The sequence below is a fragment of the Mustela nigripes genome, chromosome 12 (assembly GCF_022355385.1).
Source record: "Mustela nigripes isolate SB6536 chromosome 12, MUSNIG.SB6536, whole genome shotgun sequence".
In the NCBI taxonomy this organism is placed as follows: Eukaryota; Metazoa; Chordata; class Mammalia; order Carnivora; family Mustelidae; genus Mustela; species Mustela nigripes.
The window spans coordinates 151,146,093-151,153,656 of record NC_081568.1 but is presented as its reverse complement, the minus strand read 5'-3'; positions in this window follow the sequence as shown (position 1 = coordinate 151,153,656).

The window sequence follows — 7,564 nt, the reverse complement described above, 5'->3', positions numbered from 1 at the left end:
AAAAAAAAAAAGAGTCACTTATGGTTTGTCTCCCTCCCAATCCCATCTTGTTTCATTTATTCTTCTCCTACCCACTTAAGCCTCCGTGTTGCATCACCACTTCCTCATATCAGGGAGATCATATGATAGTTGTCTTTCTCTGCTTGACTTATTTCGCTAAGCATGATACGCTCTAGTTCCATCCATGTTGTCGCAAATGGCAAGATTTCATTTCTTTTGATGGCTGCATAGTATTCCATTGTGTATATATACCACCTCTTCTTGATCCATTCATCTGTTGATGGACATCTAGGTTCTTTCCATAGCTTGGCTATTGTGGACATTGCTGCTATAAACATTTGGGTGCACGTGCCCCTTTGGATCACTACGTTTATATCTTTAGGGTAAATACCCAATAGTGCAATTGCTGGGTCATAGGGCAGTTCTATTTTCAACATTTTGAGGAACCTCCATGCTGTTTTCCAGAGTGGCTGCACCAGCTTGCATTCCCACCAACAGTGTAGGAGGGTTCCCCTTTCTCCGCATCCTCGCCAGCATCTGTCATTTCCTGACTTGTTGATTTTAGCCATTCTGACTGGTGTGAGGTGATATCTCATTGTGGTTTTGATTTGTATTTCCCTGATGCCGAGTGATATGGAGCACTTTTTCATGTGTCTGTTGGCCATCTGGATGTCTTCTTTGCAGAAATGTCTGATCATGTCCTCTGCCCATTTCTTGATTGGATTATTTGTTCTTTGGGTGTTGAGTTTGCTAAGTTCTTTATAGATTCTGGACACTAGTCTTTTATCTGAAATGTCGTTTGCAAATATCTTCTCCCATTCTGTCAGTTGTCTTTTGATTTTGTTAACTGTTTCCTTTGCTGTGCAAAAGCTTTTGATCTTGATGAAATCCCAATAGTTCATTTTTTCCCTTGCTTCCCTTGCCTTTTGCGTTGTTCCTAGGAAGATGTTGCTGCGGCAGAGGTCGAAGAGGTTGCTGCCTGTGTTCTCCTCAAGGATTTTGATGGATTCCTTTCGCAAATTGAGGTCCTTCATCCATTTTGAGTCTATTTTTGTGTGTGGTGTAAGGAAATGGTCCAATTTCATTTTTCTGCATGTGGCTGTCCAATTTTCCCAGCACCATTTATTGAAGAGGCTGTCTTTGTGGCTCATTGTGGCTTTTATCTGAAGATCTCTGAGGTACAAAGCAGCTCAGTGCTGAAGTTGAAGCTGTTGGTGCCTTGTTCGCAGCCCTCCATGTTCACCATTCTGTTACAAGATTACGACTTCTCACTACACTCTTAGTGAATAGCATTCTGACTCCACGTCCAGTTCAAAGAACATGCTTTCCATCCACCCTTATTTTCCAAAAAAAATGGGGATTCAGTTTTCCCAGGAAAACATTTTTACTAATGACAGACAATGCTGGTAAGAAGTACGTCATGGCCTGCAATTGCACTACTGGGTATTTACCCCAAAGATAGAGATGTAGTGAAAAGAAGGGCCATCTGTACCCCAATGTTCATAGCTGCAATGGCCACGGTCGCCAAACTGTGGAAAGAACCAAGATGCCCTTCAATGGACGAATGAATAAGGAAGATATGGTCCATATACACTATGGAGTATTATGCCTCTATCAGAAAGGATGAATACCCAACTTTTGTAGCAACATGGACAGGACTGGAAGAGATTATGCTGAGTGAAATAAGTCAAGCAGAGAGATTCAATTATCATATGCTTTCACTTATTTGTGGAGCATAAGAAATAGCACAGAGGACATGGGGAGATGGAAAAGAGAAGGCAGTTGAGGGAAATTGAAGGGGGAGATGAACCATTGAGAAACTATAAAATCTGAAAACAATCTGAGGGTTTTGAAGGGGTGGGGGTGGGAAGTTGGGTGAGCCTGGTGATGGGTATTATGGAGGGCATGTATTGCATGGAGCACTGGATGTGGTGCATAAACAATGAATTCTGGCACACTGAAAAGAAATTTAAAAAAAGAAAAAGTATGTCATAGTCTTGCTGAATAAAGGAAGAAATTACCCATAAAACTGAACCTCAGGTCATATCACTGGTAAATTTCTCATTAATGTGTCCAGACCTCTTCCCACTCTCACATTAATACTCAACTTTAGTACTCCAATTCCTTAGATAAGACCCAGGTAAAGTACTTACATTTAAAATCTGTTCTCAGGGTCTGCCTCTGAAGGGCACCCAAAAGAAGACAATTTATCTTTTTATATGTTTTTGACCATTTGTTTTTCATCTTCTTGAAAAACATAATAAAATAAAATTTAATAAATTTAATAAAATAAATTTAATAAAAGTTACATACATTTTGGTAGGTATGCTGTAAATTTGCTATTGATTTGTAGAAATACTTTGTCATTTCAACATGAACCTAGACCAGCTTTTTAATGTTAATAATATACACTCACCCATTGTTATTTTTTGCACTTTTCTCCAAAGGTGTGTAGTGATGAACGTGAATTTTTAACTTTTTTTTTTTTTTTTAGATTTCATTTATTTATTTGTCAGAGAGAGAGAGTGAGAGAGCAAGCACAGGCAGACAGAGTGGCAGGCAGAGGCAGAGGGAGAAGCAGGCTCCCTGTCGAGCTAGGAGCCCGATATGGGACTCGATCCCAGGATGCTGGGATCATGACCTGAGCCGAAGGCAGCTGCTTAAACCACTGAGCCACCCAGGCGTCCCTGAATTTTTAACTTTGATACAGTCCAATTGCCTCATATATTCCTTATATTTGGTGCTATTTGTTTAAAACATATCCCTTTGGGGATCCCTGGTGGCTCAGTTGGTTAAGTATCTGTCTTAGGCTCAGGTCATGATCCCAGGTCCTGGGGTCAGGTCCAACACCAAGTCCCTTGCTCAGCGGGGGCCCTGTTTCTCCCTCTTTCCACTGCTGGTGCTCTCTTTCTTGATGTATCTCTGTCTCTCAAATAAATAAAATGTTTTCTGAAAAAGTATCCTTTCATCTTAATTTCATAAAAAAATATTCTTTTCCAAATTGATCTTTAGGATTTTATATTTAGATTCCATAATATACTTGGAATTGATTCATTTGTATGGTATGAGGTAAAATTAGCAGGGATTTTATTTTCTTGTGATATGCATTTTCAATTGTTTTTGGTGCCATTGAATGAAAACCTGTTTCCTTGGGAACAGCCCTGAGTGGCTCAGACAATTAAGCATCTGCCTTAAACTTGGGTCAAGATCCCAGGGTCCTGGGGTTGAGCCCAGCATTCGGCTTTCTGATTAGCAGGGAGGCTGCTTCTCCCTCTCCCTCTGCCGGCTTCTCTGTTCGTACACACTCTCTCTGTCAAATAAATAGCATCTTTAAAAAAATAAAACCTGATCCTTTCACATAGATATTAAATATTTGTCACAACCTGTGTCCAATTCTGGTCTTTCATATTTCATTTACTGCTTTAATATTTTTATTCAAATGATAAACTCTATTAAGTGCTGCAACTGTCTAAAATGTCTTAATAAATCACAGCCTTATCTCAAATTGTCCATAATCATTAAAATTATCTTAACTTCATATCTATATATGAAAAAGTTGTGTTTCAGTAAAAATTCAATCAGTAAAAGTTGTGTTGATTATTTCTTGATCCATAATGCTACTGTAAAAGCAATATTAAAGTAGGCAATTTATGTTTTTAATTTACATTAAATATAAGCTAAATTCTTAAAACAATTTGTATTATTAAATATTTTAAATCAGTCCTCATCCAGCTATACTTTTATTTTTCTTTAGAATTTACTCTTTTAGATTTTAGTCAAGTATTTTGTTTTGTTATTAAGTATCCTAAATTATAAGTTAGTGAAGAAACTTAAGTACACAAAGTACTATCAAGAAATATTACATCTAAGGGTCCCTGGTGGCTCAGGTCGTGATCTCATGGTCCTGGGATCAAGCCCCACATGCAGCTTTCTGCTCAGTGGGGAGTCTGCTTCCCCTTCTCTCTCTGTGCCTGACTCTCTGCCTACTTGTGCTCTCTCTCTGTCAAATAAATAAATTTTTAAAAAAGGAAAAAAAGAAATATTACATCTAATTTGGATGAAAAAATTTCCATGTTAATAAAATTTATCAAAATTTTAACAATTTTTAGGAGTGCATAATATATAATAGAGTGCACACACTGCCTTCTCTTACAGCAATAGGATAAAATAACATATGAATGGAAATAAACTTGAAAGTCTTTTTGTAATAATATTATAGCTGATAATCTATCACCTAATATGAAGTTAACATTTCTATTTAATTTAAAGGTAATGACATTATTTTGATGCTTTATTTATCTTATTATCCAAAGTATTATAAATTTGTCAAATCATTTTAATTAACTGCTCACTGACTAAATGGAATTTCCACAATCCTCATGTTCTTCTATAATTTCTGGTTGAACCACATTTTTTCATAGCCCACGATTTTTATTTTTTTCATAAGCAGGCTCCACAACCAGTGTGGAGCCCAACTCAGGACCTGAACTTAGGATCCTAAGATCAAGTCCGAGCTGAGCCCAAGAGTCAGATGCCTAACTTACTGAACCACACAGACATCCCAATTAACCACATATTTATTTAGCCTTGGTTACTTCCTGAACAATGAAATTTGACTCCTCTTATCAGAACAATTTGAACATTCTTGTTTCTCAGACTATAAGCTAAAGGATTAAGAATGGGTGTGAGGACCATGTAGAGAAGTGAGAAAATCTTGTTCAGACTGAATGTTGTTTCTGGGGGTGGTGTTATGTACACCACAACCAGAGTACCATAAAATATGCTTACCACAATCAAATGGGATGAGCAAGTGGATAAGGCTCTGTGTCTTCCTATAGAGGAAGAAATCCTTAAAATGGAGGAGATAATTAATCCATATGATAAAAATGTCCAAAAGAATGGAGACAGGGATAAGAATGATGAAGCAAATGGTGCCTTCTCCACTATTGTAGTGTCTGTGCAGGAAAGCTTCACCAGTGGGAAGAAGTGACAAAAGAAATGGTTGATGATGTGGGGACCACAGAAAGTTAAAGAGGCAAGCAAGGCTAGCATGACTCCAAGGAAGAGGAAACCACCAATCCATGAAGCAACTGCCAACTTGACACAAACTCTGCTGTCCTTAAGTACTGAGTATCTCAGGGGCCAACAGATGGCCAAATAGTGATCATAGGACAAGACACCGAGAAGGAAACAATTCACAGTGAGCAGAGCACCTACAACATATAGTTGCACCATAGAGGAAGTAAAGGAGATAGTAACACCACCAGCTAAAACCTTCCACAGCAACTGGGGAACAATGCTGCTTATGGATCCAACATCTGCACAAGATAAATGGCACAGAAAAAAAATACACTGAAGTTTGAAGATGTGAAGTTTTCTGGACAGCGAGGATCAGCAGCAGGTTACTAATCAGTGTGACCAGATAAAGGCTGAGGAATAAAAAGAAAAGGAAAGCTCCCCCTTCTTGAATGTCCCCAAAACCAAATAGAAGCAACTGTGGATATATTTCTTCTTTAGTTTTCTTCCGTCTGTGAACTATAGATTAAAAACAATTATAGTATAATGAAATAATTTCAAATGAGTTATTTCCAGAGGAGTCTCTTGTCATGAGCCAGGACTACAGAATTGTCCCATAAGCTCAGTGATGTTACTTCCATCACAGATTATAGTATCATGTCCTCATTTTTGAATCTGCATGTCCAAATTGACTAGAAGCCAGGAGAGTTTGGGGGAGTTGCTGAAATGAAAAACATGAATTAGAAATCTGGCTTTTGTTAATTCTACTTATCTGTGATTCTCAGTAAACCTTTATATTTGTATTTTCAACTTGGCTGTGGTGATACACAAGTCTTTTTCATTCACAATTCTCCCTAAAGTGGTACAAAAGCACTTTTAGGCTAAGGATAATTCTTTTATATAAACTATATATTTTGTTCCAGAGAAAATTATAAAATGGTAACATTTGGCTGGGTTTCCCTCAAATTCACCTTTTTTAATGTTTTTTGGTTCCTTTGGTTATGTCAGATGTCATCATGCTAAGGCACTTTGGGAAGGGCTTTACTTACACAATTTTTAGTCAATCCTTTAAAAGGTACATCTATGAATTGCTCCAAGATGTTGTTCTCAGGCCATAAGTTTCTCTGGAAAGACATTTACATTCAAGTTCAAAGGCAAATATGCACCCCAAAATTTATAGCAACAATTTCAAGATAGCCAAATATGGAAACAACCCAAGTGTCCATTGACTAATAAATGGCTATATGGACAGATATAACTGGATAAATAGATATATCTATATGTACAGATAAAGGAACATGTATAGATAAAGAATATGTATAAGTAAAGGAATAATAATATATGGAACATTATATATTTATAATGTAATATTACTCAGCAATCAAAAATAAGGAATTTTTTTCCATTTGCAATGATGAGGATAGAGCAAGAGAGTATTCTGCTATGCAAAATAAGTAAACTGAGAAATAAAAAATATGTAATTTCACTCATACATGGAATTTGAGAAAAAAAACAAATGATCAAAGAAAAGAGAGATTTTTAAATACCATGTTTTTTGAAGTTTTTATGAATAAATTTTTAATTTTGGAATTATGACCACTTGAGACCTGGCTGTGAGTTGTGTTTTTGATAGATAACCAGTATCATTCACTCCTCCTCCATCTTTTTTCCTATGCTTAAGTTATCCACGTTTTCTATTAGTCATTTTTATGTAATTTGGTAATTTTATGTAATTTGGCCCATATGCTTAATTTCCATATTTATGTAAAATCAACTCTGTATAATTGTATACTCTTAATCTTTGCCAAATTGTATATGAATGATGACAAAACTACTTTAAAAGGCAGGTATAAAAGAAGTAAATGAATGAAGACCATATATTTTATAACTAATTTGATATAAATATAGGAAGTTTACCAATTGAATTATATTGATAATTAAATTACTACTTTCAATCACACAGGATAATAGAAAGTGATTACTATTTTCCAAAGTTGAAATACAGAAATATGTGAAGAGAATTAATAATGTATAGAAAAACAGTTTTAAAAAACAAAGTGTGACTTCACCAGATATTAAAAAAAATCTTAAAATGTTAACAATGATATTTTGATTAAAGGATAAAACATAACACTTTTTAAAAAATGTTTTAAATATTTTATTATTTATGTTAGTAACCATAAAGTACCTCATTAGTTTTTCATGTACTGTTCCTTGACTCATTGTTTGAATATAGCAATATGTGCCCTCCTTAATACTTTTGACTAGAAATAGGTATTAACATACTATAACAATTTGGTAAAGTTGAAGCACAAATAATTGAAGAAAAGTCTTTTCAAGAAGTTATTTCATTGTGAAACAAGATGGAATTTGGAGGGAGACAAACCATAAGTGACTCTTAATCTCACAAAACAAACTGAGGGTTGCTGGGGGGAGGGGGATTGGGAGAAGGTGGTGGGATTATGGACATTGGGGAGGGTATGTGCTTTGGTGAGTGCTGTGAAGTGTTTAAACCTGTTGATTCACAGACCTGTACACCTGGGGGTAA